Here is a 25076-nt window from a genome sequence, read left to right as displayed (position 1 = left end):
CATTTTATACATTTTGGTGTCCATTTATAATCAAAGAATTCAGCAGCCTATGGATGGAAGGAAGTCACTTCAGGATAATAAAAGCTACACATGAGAAATCACAGCCAGTATTGAGCTTGGGGTTGAAAGATTGAAATTGTTTCATATATGTTGCAGCTTAAATGAGAATAGCCCCCATAAGCTCATAAATTTGAATACTTGTCCCTCAGTTGGTGATTGTATTTGTGAAGGATTAAGAGGTGTGGCCTTGTGGGAGGATATGTGTTACTGGGGACAGTATACCCCATCTCTCTGTCTTCTTCTCTCTCTCCCTCCCTACCCCCCCTAATAGCTGTGTCTCAAGATATGAGTTCTCACATACCGCATCAGCATCAGGCCTACCTTTTTGCTTCTGTGCTCCCTGCTATAATGGTTACAGCTCGAACCTGAAATGGTGATTCCCCAAATAAATGCTTTATTTGGTCATGGTGCTTGATCACACTAATACAAATGTAACAAAGACACTAGAGATCAGGAATTTGGTGAAGTTGTCCTGGTTTGTTACTGCTAGAAGTCCTATTTGGACAAATTGGAAAGAATAAATAGACAAAAAAGTAGAAATTAAAGGTTTCCAACTCCTACTTAGAGAAATTGGAAAGAATAGGCAAACCAAAATTAGGAATTAAAGTTTCCAAAGTAAGAAGGAAAACATTAATTACCTTTTTATATTTTGAGAGTATATTATCTGAAGAAAACTCAAAGCACTGTGTACATGGGAGAGAGGGAGTGGGGGTAATGAGAAGAGAAGAACAGAGAGGGGGTGAAGAGGGAGACAGAGGAGGGGAGAGAGAATAAAATTAGCAAAATTTTGCTGTATTCTGGCTGTGTCTCTCAACCTCATAGGTAGCAATGAATAGCCTAGTAAGAGCACCAGTGGAAGGGGAAGCCCTTGGTCCTGCCAAGACTGAACCCCCAGTGAATGTGATTGTTGGGGGGAGGGCTTAGGGGGATGTTGGTCCAGAAACCGGGAAAGGGAATAACAATGAAAATGTAAAGAAGAAATACCCAAGTTAATAAAGATGAAAAAAATTAGTAAAATTTTATAATGTCAAATAACAGATACAAAGCAGTTATTTTTAGGCAGTAAACATAAACAGCATACAGAAAGAAAATTATGAAAACAATTATATTTTAAACAGCACTAAATAGAAGAAATACTCAATAATATTTTAATCAAACAGATAAAATTCTTCTTACATGCTGAAAATTCTAAAGTGTTGGCAGGAGACATTAAAGGCAACTGCAGATAAAATAAGGTACCATGAGCATGGGTTGGAAAACTTAACATCTTTATGAGATCAATAATGCCCAGAGCAATCTAAAGATTCACTGAAATTGCTATCAAAAGCTTCCAAAAATTTGTATTGAAATTACAAATAAATGCATTCCAGAATTCAGATGGGAACTAAACTGGCAAAAATAATCTTAAAAGGAACACAGTTAGAAGTCTCATATTTCTTGATATAAACTTCCTAGAAATCCCTGTAGAGTGCTTGAAATCTAAAAGGTCGATCAGTACAGAGTACAAAACACAGAATCCAGTGCATGTAGTTTATTGTTGTTAGAGTGATCAAAAACATCATTGACTGGAGAAGAGCCATTTCTATTGACAAGGGGTAGTAGAAACAGCTACCCATAAGCAAAATAATGCACGTAGGCTCTTATGCTTCATACAGAATTCATCTTTGATTCAGTTTTCTGTATGTTTTTCTTGTATGTACTTGTGATACACACATGATATACACTCATGACATATGTGAGTAGAAGAGAGTGTTAAATTCATGGAGCTGGAGTTAAGGATGATTGAGAGATACCATGTGGGTTCTGGGAACCAAACCTGAGTCCTTCCCAAGGACAATAAGTGTCCTTAGTCTTTGAACCGTCTTTCTTGCTCTACAAAATTAATTTAAAGTGTTTTTAAAAATCTGACATGAGAACTAAAACTAAGAAATTCTTAGAAGAACAAAACAGTGAACTCTTTATGACATTTGATTTAAATAAGGGACTAAAAGCACAAACAACAAAAGAAAAGATTCTTTAACTTCATTAAAATTAAAATATTAGCATACATTTGAGGGCATATACAGAGTAGAAAAAATATCAAGAATGAGGTCAAAATATTTGGGAACTGTACCTAACATAGGATTAAAATTCAGAGTCTATAATGAACACCCATAACTCAACAGCAACACACATAGACACCAAGAATCTATTCTAAGTATAGGCAAATGGCCTAGACAGACATACAGATTACACAATAAGATCTATAGATTATCAATGAGATATGAAGAAATGTTAAACAGCATTAATAATTGGAAAAAATTGAAAGTCACAATAAGGAGTCTTCTTCCCGCTGGTGTGAGTAATGCAAAGAAAGAAAGAAAAAAAAAGAAAACCAAACAGAAGTGTTGGTGAGGCTGTGTACTGCTGGTTAGTGTGCAAACTGGGAAAGCTACTGTGGAAAGTCATATGGCTGGTCTCCAAATTAAAATAGAATTACATATGATCCACATGTACTTTAGATTTGTGTCAAGAGATTTGAAGTAGATGACAGAATTGTTGGATGTCATACTAGTTTCAAGGGCCAAACAAGTAAAGTAACTTCAGTATTTAAATGAATGGATAAAAATAATGAGAAATACCTGTAAAATGGGAATATTGTTCAACCTATAAAAGGAAAGAAATTCTAATGTCTACTATAGTGTTGATGAACTGGGGGACTGGATGCTAAGTCTAATAAATTAATCCTAGAAAAGCAAGTGAAAACTCATTCCATTGCTCTGAGATCACAGAGAAACCAAAGAAAGCAGAGGAGAGACAGAAATGGTAAGGGCAGTTACTGGGCTGAGGAGAAGGCCCCAGAACGAGTTGCTTGACAAGTAGAGAATTTCAAACTACAGACATGACAAAAACTGAGGGGCTATGGCGTAGTGACAAGCACACAAAGATGTTCAGACACATTTTGTCGCTGAACTGCACATTTAGAATCAGTTACGGTGGTAAATTTTGTTATTTGCACTTTACCACAATCAATGGACAATAAAAAATAAAATATGATTCTCTTTTCTACAACTGCCTGATAAATATTTATTTATTTGTTTATTTATATTTTTGTTTAAAAAAAGCATTCTTATGTGACTGTTGAAAAGATTTTTCAATCAGTTCATACCTTTTCAAAGCTTAATTAGATTGCCATGGCTCTTAGAATTGGTTTTATTTCCTTAGCCCCTTGCTTTAGGCGCTCTATCCCTCTACAGTCTTCTTGCATGTACATTAATTGGAAAAGGGGACACAGCTGATTCATGTGTTTTTATCTCTAGATGTGGAGAGCAGAGGTGAAGTGGAATTAATCAAGCCACTGTTTAATTTCCAGGGCTTTCTTCAGCCTCTTTGATTGCAGACTTCTAATGCACATCAACTTACTAACACAGATGGGGTAAGAGCCACTCAAGTTTCAGGAAAGGCAGGCTCACCTTGAGTGTGATGGTGGTGGTGGTGATGGTGATGGTGATGGTGATGGTGATGGTGTTTTTTTTTTTTGTCCTGATGTGTGACTGCTAGTCATTCTCACCTCAGTCTGACTTGCTGTGCACAAAGGCCAGAGTGAGCCTCTGCATGCTGAGAGTTAAATCTGCTCATGAGAGCTGCTGCAGAGACTGGACTTCCGGGCAAGCAGCCACACTTTGAGCCAACCTCTCTTTATCCTGGTGCTTCTAGGCATACAAGGGTGCAGGTATGAGTGGTGGAATCTGGCCTCAGACAATGGTACCAGGCCAGGTCAGAGGCCATCACCTGGTAGGACTGGAGAGTGGCACCCAGAAACCTCATCAGTTTTGGACCAAAGTTCATCTACCCCTTCTCTGGAAGCTGAAGCTGTGATTGGGGCTGGGATAGACTGGAGTGATTGCTTTATACCTGACCGTAATCATCCAGACACTCATGATGCCCAGGAAACATTAATCTTCTCTCTTTCTCCCATTTATCAAGATGATCTGGGTGGAGAACTTAGGTTCTACCTGGACCTTCATGCAAGCTTCTCTGTGTTTCCAGGACATCATCTCCTTGCTTTTCAAACTGTTATGAATGCTTTACTCTGCTAGTCAGATGCCATTTTCCTATCAGCAGTACTACTACACTGCTTTCTCTATAGAGGTGAATGACACTGACTCCCTTTCTGTCACCTGCACTCCTTCCTTTTCTTGTGATTGGAGTGTTTCTGTCCAGCCCCTCTTTATGGAATTGATTTGTTGTTTCCTGTACCTATCTATCTTTTTATTCTCATCATGACTCTTTAGAGTCGGTATGTATATCTCTGTCTCTGTCTCTCTCTCTCTCCCCACCCCCCCCCCATGTGTGTACATGTGTATTAGGCATGACTATTATCACTTTTAGCTTTGTGGGCTGGCCTTTTAACAACTACTTCTGCATTTGCAAAACCATAACAGACACTACAAGTCCAATGATTGACACTGGCAGTACTCCTAACAAAACTATGTTGAAAAGTACCCAGTGGGCTAGGTTTGGCTTCATTCAACTGGTATAGATGCTGGTATAATAAACATTGAAAAATGACTTGTATCAAGCTGGTTTCATTTGTGATGAGTATACCACACAATGAAAATTTAAGGTCCCCCATTCCATATGTCATCTCCAGAAGCCTGGTGCTGTGTTTTCTTACTTAAGCCTAAACAGCAAATCTATGTGACAGTGGAAAACAGGATGCTATCCATGCACTCAGAAATGAGTTGTTCCTTTAGTAGTTACTGGGGGATTCTGGGCTTGTCATATCATGCTTCTCGGCCTCTGACCTCTAATTTAATGGGTTAGCTGCCTGTACTGGAGAACTACAAGCAAAGGTCAAAATGCTATCCCTACCTTGGGAAGTTTTATGACCTAACATGCTAGTTTGTTGTAGTATGCTTTATATTGCTGTGATAAATACCACATCCAAAAGCAACCTTGGGAGCAAAGGATTTATTTGTCTAACACTGCAACATCACAGTCCATCACTGAGGAATGTACGAGCAAAAACCTGGAGCAGGAACTGAAGCATGGACTACAGAGAAAGTCTGCTTACTGGATTGTTCCCGAAGGCTTGCTCAGGTTGCTTTTCTTATAAAACCCAAGACCACCTGTCCAGGGTTAGCATTGCCCACAGAGGGATGAACCCCTTCCACATCAGTCATTGATCAAGAAATTTCCTACAGGTATCCTTATGGACCAACCTAATGGAGGCATTTTTCTCAATTGGGATTACCTCTTCTCATATACCAGTTTAGATCAAGGTGACAAAGACCAAAGCAGCAAGTATGTAATATATTCTGTGTGGTGCTATGTTGTTGTATTGTTCTGTTGTGCTCTATTGTGCTGTGTTATGCTGTACAGAACTGGGCCAGGTTATGTTGTTGTGGCCTGATGTTGTGTTATGTAAAAGTCTCTTTTCAGTCATTGAATTTTTGAGCCTGTTCACTAGAATATTTTCCTACGAAAATACTGTAATGAGATGTTTTCTTCTTTCCTTTTATTCTTTCTTTCCCTCTACCTTTTGACTGCAAGTTCATGCACCAGATTTCACCAATCTATTATCTTCAAGACAAGTTATGCTTTGGATTCAAACCTTCAAACTTTACAAAGTTTGGGTGATACACAAGGGCTGACCCTTGGAAAAGCCCAGCACTTACACCATTTGAGGATCTTCTTCAAATAAAGAATTATGAGGCTTTAAATACAGAAATTGGATTCTATAGCCATGGAGGTCAACCTTAATCTTCCTCAACCGGGGGTTTGTTCTAGTTCACAGCCTCATTGAATGTCTCTATCTCCCTGCACAAAACACGTATACATTCTTCCTGAGCCCAGCGATGCTATGCATTGCCTTCGGTAAGTTAGATGGAATTCCCCCCCTAAATTTGTAAAAAGCTCTTTTGGTCATTCAGTCAAATACACTTTTAAAAATATAACCCTTGGAATTTTGGGGGTTGGGGAGTTATGAATATGCAATTTGAATAAGAAATAAAACCTGTTTGGGGAGGAGACTGCCATATGTACCATCTAAACATCTTCCTCTAAGGATTTTTGCAATCTTATCAGTAAGCATGACATGAAAGAAAAGTGCTACAGTGGGATTAGTGGAGAAGAATAGCTTATCTTGATTGAGTGCAAGAATTGTGTGGCCAATGGGAACCTGTTGTTAATGACACCAAGGTTGTTCTCAAACCCTGTATTGTCCCCAGTGCTCACCAACATGATAGGCTCAGTTGTCCCTATGGTAAGCCAGTTAGAAGGAAGAGAAATGGCTATAAGCATGAACAGTAATGGTTCTAGTTAGGCATTGTGGTCATAGGTAAATTATGCTGCTTTTTGATTTCCAAGTACAACTAGTGTGTGTGTGTGTGTGTGTGTGTGTGTGTGTGTGTGTGTGTGTGTGTGTGTGTGTGTCTGTCTGTCTGTCTGTCTGTCTGTCTGTCTGTCTGTCTTGTATTTCAGACACTGTGGCTGGTGCTTGATCAAAATGACATCATGACATTGTCTCCATAAACAGATAGATAGACTGATTATGATTTTAAGAAAATTTTTCAAATCTTATCTGACATTCAGATCTGTCTGAGCTAAAAGTGCAAACAGGAAGCTACTTTTATTCTGTCTTCCTTAGAGACAAGAAATAATATAAAAATAACCCAGAGAGCCACAAACATAAAATAGAACTTTGTGCTGACTTTCTCTTCCTGTGCATTCGAGCCCTATGCTTGACATCCTCTTTCAGCCTGGCCTTAAACTTGCTAGGATAAGATCATTCTAGATTTTAGAAATAAAATGGAAAACAACAACAACAACAACAACAAAAGTCAGAACCAAACTAAGAGCGACAACGGTGTTCTACAGAACATCTTAAATGTTTTAGAAGTTCAATTTGCTCATTTTTGTATGAATCTATTAGTCTTTGGGAAGAAACCAAGACATATTAAAATGCTGGCCCTGCATTAGTTCTTGTTTGTCAGTTGAAACCGTCCAGAGCTTAAGTAGTTCCCTTACTTCTGAAGCAAAATTAGAGTTTATCAAGAAAAGGTCATAACATATATTGAAGGTCAACATTAAGAGAGTAGAAAGAAAGAACAATAGAAAGAGACAAATACAGAGAGAAGAATATAACTTAACAGCACATTCCAAACACAGAACTGAGCTTCTCAGGAGAGTTTAACAATGTATCTATATGTGATTTGGGTAGTTTTGAAGATATAGTTTTCAGAGTCTTAAAATATTAAGCAAAAATACTTTGTCATCTTATTTTTATATAAGATACTTTCTTTAGAAAAATGGGATTATAGGGTGATTTTTGCTATAAAATGGTCAATATTAATTTTCAACTTGACAAGATCCAGAATCAACCTAGGCACCAAGCTTCCTGCACACCTGTACAAAGTTATTTAGATAAAAGTGGTCTCTGGATATGCCTTGAGGGATTATCTTTATTTAGGTTAATTGAGGTGAGAAGACCCATACTACAGACACTATTCTCTGAGTCTCTACCCTGACCTGAGGAGAAAGGCCAAAGCTGGCTGCACAGAAGCAGTCACTGCCTTCTGCCTTTAGACTGTGAAGCAATGTGACCAGCGGCTTCAAGCTCCTGATGCCTTGACTACCCCACTCTGAGGGGGTGTGCCTTTAAAGTGTTAACCAGAAACAATCCTTCTTTCTTATGTTGCTTTTGCCAGCATATTTTATCCTAGCAACAGGGAAACTAATATACATCCCAGAGTTAGTGTTCCTATAAATGGTGATTAGATAAACACTTAGGACCAAAGACTTGGAGGAAACTCAGATCCACAAGGCCAGGAAGTCAGGTGTGTATTTTGACTGTAAACATGGTTGATAATCATGATTGTCAGTGAGCAGGGATGAGAGGCAGCTTCCTGTTGCCATGCACTCTTGGTTATTCTGTCCTTCCCACCCTTATGAGATTTCAATTCTACTAATATTAAGATTCAATGATGGCCAAAGTTTACTTCTCTGAACTTCTTACTCTGAAAGGTGGAACAAACCATTTTGAAGCAAAAAGCCCCAACCTGAATAATCTAAGGGGGACATGAAAAAATCTAAACTTGAGGATTTCATAAATATGGGTAAAAAAGCACACATGGCTTATTGGAACACCAAACCACATAAACAATAAAGACTAATCCTAACATAGAAGGATTTTATTTTATCATGAGTTGCTTGAGAAGCATTGTATTAGAAATCATAAAAACTGAAGGTAGCATCTGAGGAAAACCATGGCTGACTGTAACACACTGAACAGTTATCAATATTTAGTTATACAGAATTCTGTTTCAATAATGACACAGGTTCCCCTTCATGCTCAGTACAAAGCACCTGATGCCATCTGGTTTTGGAGGATGACTGTCCTCATCTCAACATTAGAGCTTAAGAGTGAGGTCGCTGGACTGTAAAATAAATACAAGCTGAAACAAAAGCACACTGCTTTTATATAGTTAAAATATAAGAACACACAGAAGAAGCTCCGTGCTTACCTGATTTCCTTTAATTTAGTTGATAGTTTTGTGGTGGTTCTTGTGAATACACGTAGACTGCTCGTTCTCTTGATTAAGATGGCCCATGATTCTCTCATATTCCTCCTCGGTGACTAACACAAAACCCAAAACATACTAGCACTGGTTAAAGACATAAACCTGTAGACTAATAAAAAAGGAATGTCATTTGTACATAGCATGTTCACGTTGCCATTTTGAAAACTGTAATGATAGTTTGTCAAGCCTAGCCCTTCAAGAACAGAACTGTGTCTTTTTGAAGAATTGAACCACACCAGTCAAGAACGACTGCTGCTTGGTCTGAATATTGGAAGTATAATGACTTTGAAGTGGTGTCTTTCTTCCACTTAATGATCCTAAACATTAAAGAAATTGGAATTGGCAGGGTCTATGGGGCTACTGTTCTTTAACATCCTGGGGCTTCCAAATGGTGGCTTTATGCTGCCAGTTAGTATAATATTAAAGATTAATAGGCAATAAAACAGAGACAGGTGACCAACCATAAGTTGTCATGAACAGCACATGGGAAACAATTTCCAGTTTATGTTGCTGGATAAGACAGTGATTGGCCATAATGGCACCTTGGTTTCACAGACTGGCTTCCTCAGAGAACCAAAGGTCCTTGAGCATAAGGCTTCCGATCTTACTAACAAGCATCAGTGATGACACTTTGATGATAAGAAAAGTCCCCTGTAAACCCCTATGAGCTTAGCATATCCGTCCCCCACTGTTTATGGCCAATGGTATTTGAATGAGCCCATTAATCTAACAAATTGAGCAAGTGTCAAGTCCAACACTGTACACAGGCATAGCTACTGTTACAGAGTTATGAAGGGCTTTTTGCAGCTGACACAGTATGCATTTATTTTTCAAAATAATCATGTTATCTCCCAGAGGATGACAAGCATCTTTTTTCCAGTAGAGTCCAGGCATCTTCCCCAGTGGATCTCAAACATATCTTCCCAACAGAACCTAATGGAGCCAGGTATTTCTCCTAGTGGAACCCAGACATCTTCACTCAATGAAGTCTAGGCATATATTCCAATGACTCTCAGGTATCACCTCCCAATGCAACCTAGGCATCTTCCCTCACTGTAGCTCAAGCATCCTCCCCTACTGTAGCCCAGGCATCCTCCCCAGTGGAACCCAGACATTTTCCCCTAGTGGATCTCAGTCATTGTCCATCAGTTCAGCCCAGGCATCTTTCCATATTAGAGCCCAAACCTCTTCTCTCTGTGGAGCCAGGTGTCCCCTTCCAAGAGAGCCAATGTTCCTAGTATCTGGCTGATATTACATGTAATTGGCCTCATGTAAGATTCAAGCAGTCCTACCACATTGGAGAGGAATGAGTAATCTGAAAGGATACACATGGATGAGTCTTGTACCTACCTACCCTGGATGTGTGAAAGAGAATACCAATGTTTTGCCCTCTGTTTCCATGATCCTCTTTAAATGTAAGAACAATTTGTTTGATTTGCATAATTGTGAAGAATATTTGGAATATTGTATGGAAAGTGCTTTAGTATGTAGCTGGTGTTAAATAAATATTTAATTCTTACTTGTTTAAAGTGCAGGGTCATGTGCTCTCCTTGTTCCTTTTAGCTCTGGGCAGAGTTTCTGCTGAATAGAATAAAGCAATAAGGAAGAGAGGGAGGAAAAGTCAGTATCGTTAAGTCATGTGAGTCATTTTTTAGTAGCAGAAAAATAGGAAATCTAGAAGTAGTCAACTGGAATCTGAGAATGTTAGATTTGAGACATGTTAATAGGCATTCCTTATCCAAGCAAAGGAAGGTGAATGTATGAACAGTAGGCTGAGAGTGAAGGTCAAAGCTTTGCATCCTATGCCTGTCATTTCTTAGCTCTTTAATACATGTTTGTTAGTTTGTTTGTTTTAATACATAGCTAATCAGAGTGTGTCATCTTTTGGGGTTTCTCGGGTTTTAATTTTTAAATTTTTCTCAACTACAAACTTTACATCTTCATGTATATTCATCAATATCCGTCTTTAAAAAGCAAGAATTTGTTTTTCAAAAGATCCACTTATAGCAATCAAGTCTGTTGGCAATTGATTAAAGAGTCACAAGCAGTCACGCAAAGTAGTTACGGGGACAAGTGCCTTGTATTTAGTGCTGCTGGCACAAACCTTCGGGAGCCAGAACTGTTTTTGTATATCTGGCGTCAGTGGGCTAGGACGCAAACCTCTACCTCACACTTGGGGAGAAGAACATCTCGGTGGACGTAGCCAGAGGTTTAAAATGCTTCATGGGCTAATTAGTTTACACAATTTTAAAATGCACTCATAAAATAACAATTTTGGACATTTGTGAAAACAATCAAGTATCAACCTATAACAAAAATATCATTTCATAACCAAGCAATGGCGACACATGCCTCACATGAGTTCCAGAACTCGGGAGGAAGAGGCAGGTGATTCTCTGAGTTTGAGGCCAGCCTGGTCCAGTGTGTTCGTGGACAGCCAAAGCTACACAGAGTAACCCTGCCTAAAAAAGCTGTGTGTGTATGTGTGTGTGTGTGTGTGTGTGTGTGTGTGTGTGATGTATATATGACCACATATGCGTGTATATAGATATGTCATAAAGGGCATTTGGTTGAGAGTTGGTGCCTAAAAATTAACAGAAGGAAGCACACATATTTCCCCTCTACAGGACAGCCAAGGTTGCTCTTCTCCACCCCTGACCACAAACCTTTCCATGATGAGGTCCTCCCACACAGCCATTAGGATAGACTCTGCTGTCTCCCATGATCTTGGGGGCTGTGAATGTGGCTGGTCTACCAGATGCTTTCCATTCTTGGGGGTTTCTCAACCCATTCTGCCCAGCCCACACTTCTACAGTTTCTCACCCAGCTCTCCTCAGTCACTATGGTGGACATGCCATCTGTTTTCAGATAGTATTGTAGCTGTTCTAACCAGATTTAATATGCATTTTAAAGAATTATATGTATGCATGTGTACATATATACATATATGTGCTCTATATGCATGTGCAAGGGCATGTCTATAATTTCTAATCAATTCTCCTTTATTATTTCTGATGTCAGAGTTCTCATTATCTCCTGACTCTCAGATGCTTTTTGCCTGGTTTCTTGAAGCAGGAATTTGAGCAAGGAGAAATCTTATTTAGAAAAAAATGATATCCAAGTTCTTAAATAATTTCAAAGAAAGGTTACATAATTTAGAGGAAACACAGTTACGGGAAATGTAATAGGGAAATGGACTAGAAACTATTTCTGAACTAGATATAAGGCAGACATAATCCAATGATCAGAAATACTGAGTGTAAATCAATCCTCTGTCCTAGCAGAGTTTCTTTAAATGCTTCGAAGTCTTTTCCTTTCCAGGGCAGGCTGAACTTTCTTCTTAAAGTTTGCGTTTGCCTTGCCCCCTATAAATACAACTTCCTTCATGGTTTAAAATTTCAATTTATTGTTTATCATAAGTCAGTCACTTCTTCCTGTGAAGATGTAGAGCACTACAAAGTTAGTAAGCACATCTCCATCTAAAGCAATGGTTCTCAACCTTCCTAATGCTTTGACCCTTTAACACAGTTCCTCCTGTTGTGGTGACCCCAAACCATAAAATTATTTTCATTACTACTTCATAACTATAATTTGCTATTGATAGGAATTGCAATGTAAAGACCTGTACTTTTCATGCCAGGATCATTGGCCCTCAAAGGGGTCATGACCCACAGTTTAAGGACATCTGATCTAAAGTGAGAGTCTCAAAATTCATAGATCTGAAGTCACAAACTCTGAGTCTCAAAGCTGAAGAATCAACAAATTTCTCAGCAGGAGAGAGATTTTAACATTAGCCTTTTGCCATTAAGTCAAGCACCCTTGTCAAAGTATCAGATGCTTAACAAATTAAATGCTCTTCAAAAATTCATGAATATTTAACATATATCGGTTTTAGGCAGTGTGAACTGATGTTTCTGCGATGTTCAAATCCAGTCTCGGAGATTTAAAAATTACTTGATGCGGAATAAAAAGCCAAATACACTTAATTGGAGGAGAGTTTATAAGAGGAATGGGTACCATGTTTAAATGAAACATATTTACAAATCCTTCACCGGTAAAAGCAAGCCTCATAAAACCAGATGAAGAAGCAGGTAATCAGGTGCCCCATACTAACGTCAATTAAAATTACTAGGGCAGAAGGATGGAAAAAGTTTGTGGGGGCTGCTGGAAGTGGATACACTAAATGGAAGACTATGTAACATCAGCAAGTCTATCGATTTTTGGAAAGCTAACAAGAGTTAATGGACCAGAAAATGTGTCTTCATTTCCCTCATTCTGAGAATAATAGACTGTACAGTAATAGAAGCGTTGCTCAAATGCAATATGAAAACTCATGGGTGAACCTCATCTGAAGCAGTGTTAGGAAAACATATGGTAGTTATGGAAATGCTTCCCTTTGAATGCTCATAATTACAGAGTTCAGCTCCTTCCATGCGATACAAGCAAGTCTCCAATAAATAAAGAAGTGATAAACCAATCTGCCCACACTGCTCTGCACAGCAGTGTTAGGAACAGCAGCCATTGTGAGGAGGACATCTCTGGTGACAACATCTGGAGTACAGAGCATGGGATGGAATTTAATTCAAGTTCAACACTTCCAAATAATTTGTTCGGAGAGAACAACAGAGTTCATCAAATATAATGACATTTATGGGTGCACAGAATATATGGATACTTCAGGTTATAATTCTACAAAACTGGCAACTTTATACTATAACCAAGTCCTTTTTTTCTTTTTTCAATTCGGAAGGGCCTGCCTTTTCTGTGAACTTATCGCCAGATAAACAGGACCTGCAAAGGGCAAGAAAATCATCAGTGGGACACAAAGAACCTTCTAAAAAATATGATTCTGAAAGATTTCTGCTCCCTAAGTTCAGATAAAATGAACCTGGAAAGCAGTGACCAAACTCCACAGTTATGGAGTATAGAGAATATGACCTATGGAAAGCCAGAGTCCCTAAAAGGCTCAGAGACAGAAGCGTGAATCTCCAGAGAAACCTGATGATCTGCTGGTCATACAGCAGCCTTCTAGAAGCTGACAAAGTAGGCTGAGTCCTCATTCTAGCTGAGCCCAGTGGGTTACGATTAGTCTGAGATAACCAGCAAGACCCTGTTCTCCTCTCTAAGGATCAAATCTGAGATATTGATAGCTGACCCCATGGACTGAATGATTAACAGTGGCAATCCACTAAGGAGCTCGTACTAGCTCGAGGAAAGAAGTGCAAACACATGCTCTGAAAGGATATCTACTGGCAAAACAAATGCTGAGAACATGGGAAACTTAAGCGTGAGAACAGAATGATGGCCTCTAAGATTGCTTTCAGCAGAGAAAAAAACATCAGAGCAGCAGATGCAGTTGACTCCCATTACTGGAGGTAGTTTGCTTCCAGAATAGCTGTGAGCAGTTAATGTTGAACCATTATGTCTCAGTGTTAACTGTTAAGTTCCTGGTCTTGTATAGCCATGCAGAACCTTTATGAATCCATTTATGTTCATTGCATGTTTCTGTTTAAAAGCACCTTATATAGTAGATACTATAGATTCACTGGCATTGAGTGCACGACCAATACAGTTGATTTATGAACAAAACTAATGGGATACTATGGGCAGTGATGGCAATTAAACACTGTGATCAGGGCTATTCTAAACAGGAACACACACACACACACACACACACACACACACACAAAGCATAAAAGCAAAACAGATCACAGCACTAATAGTCATAAAGAAGACATTTATTAACAGAGGAGTACTTAAACAGGATGGCAGAACATGGTACTGTTTCATATTATCTGTGGGGGTTGTGTGCCTCAAAAGACTAAAATTTTTCTTCATTCTGCATATATGTGCTTTAATTATAAAACTTACATTCTGAAACAGAATTTATGAATAAAGAGACTGAATTTCATATAGAAATATTTTTTTAAAATGAAGAAAACTGATTCTGGAGGAGAATTACTTCTTAAGAATTCGAATGACCAAGTAGAAGAAATAACTTACCCCAGCATAAAATGGTGTAAACATTCAATTGTGATACAAAAGTTAAAAATGAGGATGGGGTTAACTTGCATATATTGCTACTACTATTAACAGAAGAATAAGAGACAGAAAGGGAGTAACGATAGAACGGGTAGAGCATCAGGAAACAAATGTATTAAGTCGAAAGTTCTATGCATGACTGACAAGAGAATACATTTTCACACAGCAAGCCAGGATTCTGGCAATGTTCTTTGTTTTTTAACCTCAGAGACAATGAGAAAATGTTTCAAGTTTCCATATAGAAAGGGAAATATAAAAATAAAAACATCAAACTGAAAGAGTGCTTTTCACTCTCAGCACCAAGTTACAGATGAGGCTTTGTCTGGCTGCTCTGAGAATGAACTCTGACACAGCTACAAGGAGAGAGATTTAGTTGTTGGTGGGAAAGAAAGATACCCATAGAAACGTGTAGGTTCAGAGAGCATAATATTCATACACCTCGGCTGGAGGAAGTGCTAAGTTAGAAACTCTAATCAAATAACGAGTCAATCAAATGGAAGACCTTAAGGCAGAGGAGGGATAAAACTGAGTAAAAAACAAATAAAGATGAGAGAAGAGAGAGAACTATGTAATTCCCTAAAGTCTTGGAATAATAGCACAAATGCCAAAAACATTCTGAAATGAAAGTCACATGCTACGATGAAGAATGCATAAGTTAGTGAGGACCAACTCCTTCTGTTAATGAAACTCCAAAGCATGAAATGTACCAGAGAGGACTAATAAAATGGCTCTTAATTCTTACCCTTAAGTTAAAAAGAAATCTCTATGGAACTGTATTAAAGGGCCTTAATGAGCAGAAATAATTGATGACATATTTCAATATTACAGTAGAGGAAGGGGTATTTTTAAGCTTCACAAATAAGAGTTGGTGCTGGTATCAATGACAGCAGTGTGTATTCTAAAATATCAAGAGGCACTGTAACAGCACCAGAACAATATAAACAAACAGAAGGAGGCTGTGAAAATAAAACAAAAAAAAAATAATTAAACGGTGAAAGTAATAGGTAGGTACTCTGAAGTGAAGCATGCCCTCCTATAAGGAGGATGGAGTTTTTGAAGACTCAGGGGGGTAAAAGAATTCTAGAAACTTGGAATGCTCAGGAACCTTGCACAATTCAAAAGCCACAAGGTCCTCGATGCTCCTTCTAGGGTTGTATAATCAGTAAACAGTTTCTGGGCGATGAAAAGCTCTCTTGCCAGGCGGTGCATGCCAGTTGGAACAGGAGCTTCATGGATGTCGCTTTTCTGGGTCACCACCCATGCTCAGTGGATCTTTCAGTTGTTCAGCTGCCTTTGAGTTACACACACTCATATACATCATCTTCCCTCTGTATAGTAGGGAATCAGACATTTGTTCACAAAGCTAGACTTGGTTAGAGTTGTTTTGTTAATCTTTCATCAGTGCCCCATCTGAGGTGAATAGACACTTGTTTACCTATTCCCAGAAAAAGTTTCACAATGCACCCGACTGGAACACTGACAAAACCAGAGATGAATTGGAGAAGAACAGCTCTGGAGTGCATATGACATTCAGCTGAGGCTTTCCATGCTAGAGGCTGAGTATCTGGAGTGGTGGCTCTTTTACTCTGTGATATGGAAAAAAAATGCATCCTTGATGTAGAAGTTACATGTTCCCTGCTGTGAGTGATAAGATATGTAAACAAGGCTGAGCTGCCCAGAGGGGACATGGGAAGCCCCAGAGTGGCTGCCTTCTTCTACATGGTGTGGAGTGACATGGCTTCTTGGAGAGTGGGGTCTTGCACATGACAAGTCATAGAGGGGGAAGAGAAGATGGGACAGCAGTTGTGTCTTCTTTGCTGAGGCCAATAAAGGAACAGAATGGAGATTAAGGTGTTTAGCAAGAAAGAACTTGTTTATTTAGAGAGACTGCAATGGGCAAAAAGACATACAGATACCTGCTTTCTCACCAGGCCTTGCTTTAGCAAGAAAGATGAGGGTAAGGAGCCTGGGAAATGTTGCCTTTCTACTTTTTGCCATTGACAGAACACAGCAAACAGCAGTATATATTAGATCTATTCTAAACAGTCTTTTCTGGGACCCAAAGACTTAGAACTTTTGAAAGCACTGGACAATAAAGAGGAAGAGAAAGATAAAATTTACAGCATTAAGAAAATCCCTCTCAGGTCCAACCTTTAGTACAGAAGAAAGGAAAATATATGATCCTCACATTTGGATAGGGATCTTAATAAACGCTAACTGCTCGAGTTGGGAAGATAGTTTTAAATAAGACATGAGAATACACAGGAGAAAACTGAGTTCTGCACAAACAAAGAAACTGACAATTATAACCGTTTACCACATCCTGACACAAATGTTCCACAACCTTAAGCAATAGGAAGATCAACCCTGGTGGGCAGGATCCTAAAATACTTTAGATCTTAGCTCTCATTTTTTGAGGTCTCTACGAAAATTAGAGACTAGGAGATAATGACAGGAAGTGACATTAAGGAGGGCACTGGGTGTGTGTAGAGCAGTGTCTGATCCCATGTCACTGGCTCTGAAGACTTAAGAGAGAGAGAGAGATGTGGTTCTTCAACAGTGCCCTAGGAAATGTATATTTGGGGAACATTATGATGGGATGCTGACTTCATAAGTCTAAAAAGGGTTCTGTTAACCTTGTTTACTCAAAGGCAAATGTGGACTGATTTGTGCCAAGCTAAGATTCCTGGGGGAGAAAAAGAAAACAACAGAAATCCAGATGCTGTGCTACTGAGCCTCTGAAGTCTTTAAAGTCTAGTGATGGTTGGCTGAAGAGTGAGTAGAAGAGCAGGACAAGTGAAATAATTACAATTTTCCTAGAGGGAGACAACTACGCTCTCTCGTTCGACCTTCAGAGGGTGCTGTGTACATTTCACCCCTGCAAGAAAATATAATAGCAGTGAATTTTCTTCATCTAACCTGGGGCCCTTTTAGCAACTACACAGGCTCCGTGGAGAAATAGTAGGCATGAAATGTGCTAGAGCCAGGAAGCCAGTTCCAGGAGTAGCCAGAGCACATAGTGGTATCCAAGAAGGGCTCTTGGATAATAGAACAGCTGTGGTTTAAAGCTAGAGAGGGTAGTAGCTTCTGCCAATTCTGATTTCTATATGCAAGGTGGCTTTCTTGTGTGAAGAAAACAATTGACATAATTGATGGTGGCCTTTTATGCTATACTGGATCTTGCTGCCATCATTTACTTTACCACCCCGTTTTCCGCTGAATTCCAAGACCTACTAGTATTTTCTTAAAGTGCGTGACAGTGAGCCTTTAGACATCCTCTTCACCAAAAAAGGGCTTTCATTATATAATACAAACTGCCGAGTGACTTACGATCTACAAAAGTACCTGGAAGAACAGTAAAAACAACAATGAAAATTTGAATAAAGGTACCATGTATGGTGGGAAAAAACACCCCCAAGAGCTATAGAGGTTATTTGATTAAAAAAAATCCCAGCATTGAGGTGGGTTACTTCCTATTAGGTTATTGTCCAGGTAAGACTTTGAGACCTTCCTCATAATGAAAGCTATTAGCAGTGGTGTAGATTTCATGAAATAACGACACAATAGGTCGCTAGTGCTGAAAGGGCCATATCCCTTGGTGAAGCTGAGACTGAACTAAAAGTATCCTTTATGTTGGTTAGCTCTTTCATAATGCCAAAAGTTGGTAAGTAGCCTATTGGAAGAGAACTGTTCATTGACAACTCTGGTCATGTTTAGATCATCCCATATACTATACTACCAACATGTTAGGCAGAATGTACCCATTAGTACAATAGTGGCACAATTGTTGTGGATCCACCCAACTTCCCTACACTGTGATACAAGGCCTACTTCACCAAAACACACATGTCTGATACTCTCATCCAGGGCAAAAGCCTGGGAGGCCTTGAGCCTTGGTATAGAAACAATCTACTATTTTTTGTCGAGTATGATAAGTCTATCAAATTGCCTTCTAAATAGTTATATTTATACCCATTAATTCTTACTGCTGTTAGCCTCAATCACAGTGGGCAAACTTCTTTTTGTAGGGAGAGGTTATTACTATTGAAACTCACAATTGCTCACCCTCCTAAAAATATCTAACTTGTAGCAGAGTGCCTTAATGTTTAGCAATGATTTGAGGAAAATTATTAGACATCCATATCACTTCCTCCAAAGCTTAGTGAGTGTTAGAAAAGAGGGAGCAGAAGAATGAAACCGACAGAAAAAATGAAGGGGTGATTTGTAGCCAGTTTCTTTTTTTTTAATTTTTTTTTATTTTTTTTATTAACTTGAGTATTTCTTATTTACATTTCGAATGTTATTACCTTTCCCGGTTTCTGGGCAAACATCCCCCTAATCCATCCCCTTCCCATTCTTTATGTGTGTTCCCCTCTCCACCCTCCCCCCATTGCCGCCCTCCCCCAATAATCACGTTCACTGGGGGTTCAGTCTTAGCAGGACCAAGGGCTTCCCCTTCCACTGGTGCTCTTACTAGGGTATTCATTGTTGTAGCCAGTTTCTTGCATTTAAGCATTCTGTCTTGAAGGAAAGAGGAAAGTTTGTAAGACCCATGGAGCTATCAAAAATCTGGAAGCTCACAAAATGCCAAAAATTAGAAGCTTAAGAGTTACAAGACTCAAGAGACCCCTGAGACAGACAGACAGACAGACAGACAGACAGACAGACAGACACACACACACACACACACACACACACACACACACACACACACTTAACACGCAAAATTAAGAGCTAAGATGCAGCTTCTTTCTGAAGGAGCTGCCCACACATTGAGCAAGGAAGTCTGGGTAGGCACCTTGCCTGAATAATTATCCTTTGTGGTATGGGCCCTTTGATGATGAAGCTGCTTTTGAGGAACCTGTGATCACATACATAGCTCTTCACCCACTTTTCTTGTGAGGAATCACCATGATCAACTTGAGTTGAATTGTTTCCTTTGTCATCAGTGCTCTATCTATTATTGATCTATGTTTTTCCTTGTCTCCCACTGGTGCTTTTTTCTATGCTGTATGTGGAAGGGCAGAGGTGGTCAAGCTTTTTAAAAAACTAAAACCCATCTCTATATTGATAACAGAAAATAAATTATACTTAAAATGGAGCTTAAAATAATAAATGAGTAGACACACCACACACACAGTAATTAGTCCATAAAAGCAATTGGAACATAACTAGCAGAAAAAATGTCTGCTTACAACCATCTGTAACTCCAGTTCCAGGGAATCAGACACCCTCTTTTGGCCTTGTCAGGCACCTGGCACTCAATGGTGCACAGACCTATGTAAAAGTTAACATTAAGAAGAAAATACAGAATTACTAGATATGTAATTTCTATGTAATAAACAGAAGAACCTACCACTTCAAATAATTTGAGTGACTTAACCACATAGAATTATAAGGGAATAATATATGTAATTGTACAGAAAATAAGTAAACATGTAATAAATCTTTAGAAATGAAGGTCTCTTGCACAAAATGAAAACCACCAAAACAATTCAGAAACAAGCAGAAAATCCAAATGGACAAAATACCCCTCAAAAGATGAGAAATGCTGTTCGAGGTGCATTGTAAAGTCCGTCAGAATTAGTTTCTTTCACAGCTGGGTTCTTTGTGGTCTGCACAGAGCATGTATTTTCAAGGCTTTGCAGAAACATCTGATGTTTTAATAAACATAGAAAGCCCAACAATAGAGAACTCTCAAGCCAGTATACCCAGGATAGCTGTGAATGCAACCCAACACTGAATTTATAAACTTATTTAAAACATTTAAAATTTTTGCCTTTTCTTTTAAAATTGTAATTCCCTCTATAGTTCTCAGGCAGGAACTTTGTAAATGACATCAGGGTGCAATATCAAAGGTTAGACATACTTGGAACCTTACAAAGTCCTGCAGACTGTACAAAAACAATAATTATTAAAACTACACATCACTCTTATATAGGACCTGGTGTACAAATTTTACGATATTAAATAGTAAGCTCCAGCAAGGAATTATTCACTCCTAGTGTGCTCTACTATGGAATCTAGTGGTGCAGTAATAATAGAAGTCTTCATACAAAATATATTTTCTGCACTGACTCTGTACCAGGTGCCCTTCTATATAACATATACATACTAGCATATGCTCTCTCCTGTAGTCCTATTTCATTATTGCAATCATAAATATCATAGAATTGTGAAAGCAAAAAGCCCAGGTTATAAGAAGAAAAGCTAAGATCCCATCATTACACAATGGATGAGGCCAGGACCCTGCCTAATCCCTGCCTAGAAGTGTAACTTGCAGCTCTTGCTTAGGTCTGGTAAGAGAGAGGAAGGAGGAGTCACATGAATAGCTGCTGGAGAGGATTCGACACACTTCTGTCACTACTGTGACTTTAAGAAAAATACTAACTGAAAGTAGGCAATGATTCACTATGTAAATCCATTCCTTCTCAGAGGATGTTTAACATGATGAAACTGTGAAGGCATTGCTCTGAAATCCTGCACAAGATAGGAGGCCGATTAATCCCATCAATATTCAACATTTTGAGTTCTCACAAATGCAGTGTGACATAAAGTGACACAGTAATTTAAAACACTGTAAAGGAATCCTCGGAGACAATGCCTCAGCAGCTCTAAACTCATTCTGACACGTGGCTGTTTTTCCTGTTTCTTCCAGCATCAGCACCACTGGGATCCTGTCATGCTCACTGCCTTTGCTCTGATGCCACTTTCCACTCCAGCAATCATAGTATGCCTTTCCTCATCTTTGCACTGAAACACATGGAACCAAGCTGATAGCACAGATCTCTGATCCTACCACCAGGAGATGGATCCAAGACAGTTCTGAGTTTAAGACCAGTCTAGGGCTATGAAGGGGGAAAAAAGTATATTATTAGGTAGTCCTGTAGATTTGCTTTTTCTCCTATCTCCTTCTACTTATTTATCCTTGCCACATTGCAGGCTAGCTCTTGTTCCTACTACTCGGTCCCAGAGGATTTATATCATGATCACAACACCTCACTGCCGGTGAATCCTCTCTCTGCCATCATTGCCAAATATGAGTGATGTGGCTAGCAAATGCAGTTCTCCTAAGACACAGGACTCATCTCTATAGCAGCCTGGAGTGTTGGCTGCTCACATTTGAGTCTCTTACCAGGAATTTCACAAGGAATCTCATCCAAGATAATATCCCCTTCCTAGAGATTAACCTTATCCAGTGACTGATACAAATGGATTGTGAAGGCTAGGATCTTTGTGTCAACCCAGGAAATCCTTATCAAATATCCTTTGTTCTCATTCAGGTATGGTTCCTAAGAGTGTACTTCAAAACCTTCTTCCTGAAAACATGTCTCAGGGTCTGTTTTCCAGGGACACTGACCTGTGACAACCATCCACAGCACTGAGAGTGCTGGTCACCCCTCCTTGCTGATACCGTATTGCTTAGTTGTAATGGTCTCCTCCTACAGAACAAGCCTCCTTTTCCTATGTCTCCTTTGTAGGGTTCTTCGCTTTTTTTCTAGATCCTAAGGTCACAGCTCCTCCCCAAATCTGACCCTGTTCTCTTTCCATCTGCGTTCCTTCCTTGCTGATTTCATTCCCTTCACGGCTTAAAAGATCATAGGTATGCTGAAAACCTTTAGGTGTCTATCTTCAGTAACCCCAATTGCTCATCTCGCAGTGTCCCCATCTCAGTTAATGAAAAATCCATTCTTTTAGTTTCTCAAGCACAAACCTGATTTCTAATCAGTTTGGACACCTCTATGTTTTTTAGACTCACTGTCCAATGTGACAAGAAATCTCCTGGGCCCACCACTAGGGCATGATCCAGATTCTGGTCCCTTTTCGCCCTGCACTCTGCTCAAGGCTATACACCTGCAAATCTTTACTTTTATTGTTTCAACAGAGCAATCAGAGTAAATCTTTTCAAACATAAGTTATAAGGTTATAAGTTATACATTATAATGGGCAGGCAAATATGGCAATGACCACACAGGCATTCAACTGTAAATAGCACCTCCTTGACGTCACCATTGCAATCAGTCTTCTAAATGCTTCCCTCCCAGAGCAGAGCATGCTGACTGATTTTCTGTTGTAGTCCAATGGTTACAATAGGTCTCCAAGATGGTCCAGTGCTGGTCTGCACGGTGAATGTGTACCAAGATGTATAGTAAAACTAGTCAGGAAGGCAGGGAAGAGGTGAAGGAAAGGAAGGAGTGGGCTACAACATTCTTTGTCTGAATAGAGGCATTTTTACTAGTTAAGATGTGGTGAACACCAAGCATTTCCTGTGTGAGTTCCTGTTGTTCTGAGTCTTCTTGTGTAATTCATACTGCTGATATTTTAAAAGTTTGCCAAAAAATTTCCTCTCTATTAAGTTCTCATCATCTGCCTTTGCCTCCCCTTCTTTCTGGTTCCCTTTGTCCTCCATCCCCCAGCAAATCCCTTAAAAAGAACTGTTGGGTTCACCATGTTCTCTCCTGTTCCTCTATCTAACTTCTTCTGTTCCTAGCCCATCCACCATCACAGCATTCCTACCAGTTCTACAGAGACACTTTATCCAGTCCTGTTCTCCATTCTGTAAATTTCCTGTGTTACAGTTTTGATCACTTTACAGTGGTCACTCACCCTGGCAGTCTATCTGTTCCAGAAACACAAACACCTTGGGCTGTCCAAACTCTCAACATGTAGGAGCCTAGAGAAGCCTTGCTCCTAACGCAACAGGGACGCTGCTAACAGCATAGGTTTCCATACTTTTCACACTTTTGCTCATGAAGGAAGGCTCATATTGTGGATCATGGAGCTCTTAAAGCTTAGATGTATCACTTTCATGTAAAGAACTACACTTTAATCTCACAGAAAGCCAGCTGCTGTTATCAAGTCAACAAAGATTTATGACTGACACCAACAGGAAACAAGGTCTTTTGAGGATTAGGTAATATATAAAAAATTTAGTAGCCCCAAATTCAATGCATTACTCTAGCACTATCACTTAAAACTTCCCATGGAAAAAAATAAAGCATATATCTGTATTCTATGTGTATGGTTGTAATTATGAATGCATATATGTATGTGTCATAGCGTCTACTATATCTATATGGATGATGAAATTCATAAAAGAATAAAAAAGAGAAGTGATGAGGGAAATGTCTCAAAACATTTGCCCTACAAGCTTGTGGACTTGAGTTTTTTCTCTGGAATCCATATAAAAAGCTGGAAGCAGTGGTCAACATCTGTAACCACAGCAAACCTAAGGTAGTAAAGGAGACTGAGATATGAGAATTCACCTCAAGCTCATGGGGTTGCTAGCCTGGGATACACAGAGCAGAAACAAACATTAGAATACCTGTTTCACAAACAAAGTAGAAAAAGGGAACTGACTCCTGAAAATTGTCCATTCATCTCCACATGTGTGCAGTGGCACACACACACACACACACACACACACACACACACAGAGAGAGAGAGAGAGAGAGAGAGAGAGAGAGAGAGAGAGAGAGAGAGAGGCACACACGTAATTCAAAACATAAATATTCTAAGTGAGGTAACCCAGACCCATAAAGACAAATGGCACATGCTCTCTCTTATATGTGGATGCTTTGAATCTCTAGACATACATGTTTAAATTGAAGTACACACAGAAGGCAGGGTACTAGAAAGGGCCACAGAGTGGGGTTGTTTCAAGAGAAGGAGGCTAGACACAGATTGCATAATGGGGAAATAATGGAACAGAGATAGGGATAAATGGGCTGGTGATAGGAAGGCAGGATAAAGAGAAGAGTATAGGAGGGCATCACTAACACTGAATGCTTTTGAAAAAGCTATAAGGAAACTTACTAATATAGACATGTAAGAGAAGTTTAAATAGAATTACCCTGTAGCAGAGAAAAAATGTCTCAAATGGGCACCATAGACTAGCAAATAAAAAACCTAGTACTGGGTAAGTGGTACCTCTTTTGGAGGCATTGGTCAATGGGGTTTCATAAATTGCCCCCTCAAACACTACAGGATATTGTCATTGCTCTGTGTTAGTATCCATAACATAATACAAGAATCTACTGCTGAAGTCATCATATACTTGAATCACAAGACATAGAAAAATCAAGCTGGTATAAACTTAGAAGCTTCACTTCTATGCACTACCTTCACAGTGCTGAAAAGTGCTATATACATTACCCAGAGGAAATAAGTAATAAACAGCTTATCTAGCTGTGATCCCTGTGAGCTACAACAATAGCTGCCCTAGCAATATCTACCTGATGCTACAATAGTGACATAAATGTTATAGGACTAACCAAACACATTCTGCTTGGATTTAAAGTTCTTCCGATAAGACCAAACTCATGTTGGCCTGGTTAACTGGGTCTAGAACCCATAGCTGCTAGTCTGAGAGAACCCAATACTCTGATTCTACAAAGTTGAATAGTAATG

The 25076-nt window shown here is 39.2% G+C and overlaps 1 long non-coding RNA gene across 2 annotated transcripts in view; it reads right to left on the bottom strand.

Annotated features, from left to right (window-relative positions):
- LOC102550565 (uncharacterized) overlaps positions 1-25076 on the bottom strand; it is a 54692-nt gene that overhangs the window by 19152 nt on the left and 10464 nt on the right. Inside the window, exon 2 of one of the 2 annotated variants that reach the window (XR_010053423.1) lies at positions 8568-8733. This is a non-coding gene — a long non-coding RNA (uncharacterized LOC102550565). Of the gene's footprint in view, positions 1-8567; positions 9151-25076 lie in introns of those variants that run through there. The other variant, XR_593589.4, reaches the window with a different exon arrangement.

This window comes from Rattus norvegicus, chromosome 7 (genome assembly GCF_036323735.1).
Source record: "Rattus norvegicus strain BN/NHsdMcwi chromosome 7, GRCr8, whole genome shotgun sequence".
Classification (NCBI taxonomy): Eukaryota; Metazoa; Chordata; class Mammalia; order Rodentia; family Muridae; genus Rattus; species Rattus norvegicus.
Note: the sequence above shows the minus strand (reverse complement) of the source record. Positions and strands in the feature narration are given on the sequence as shown.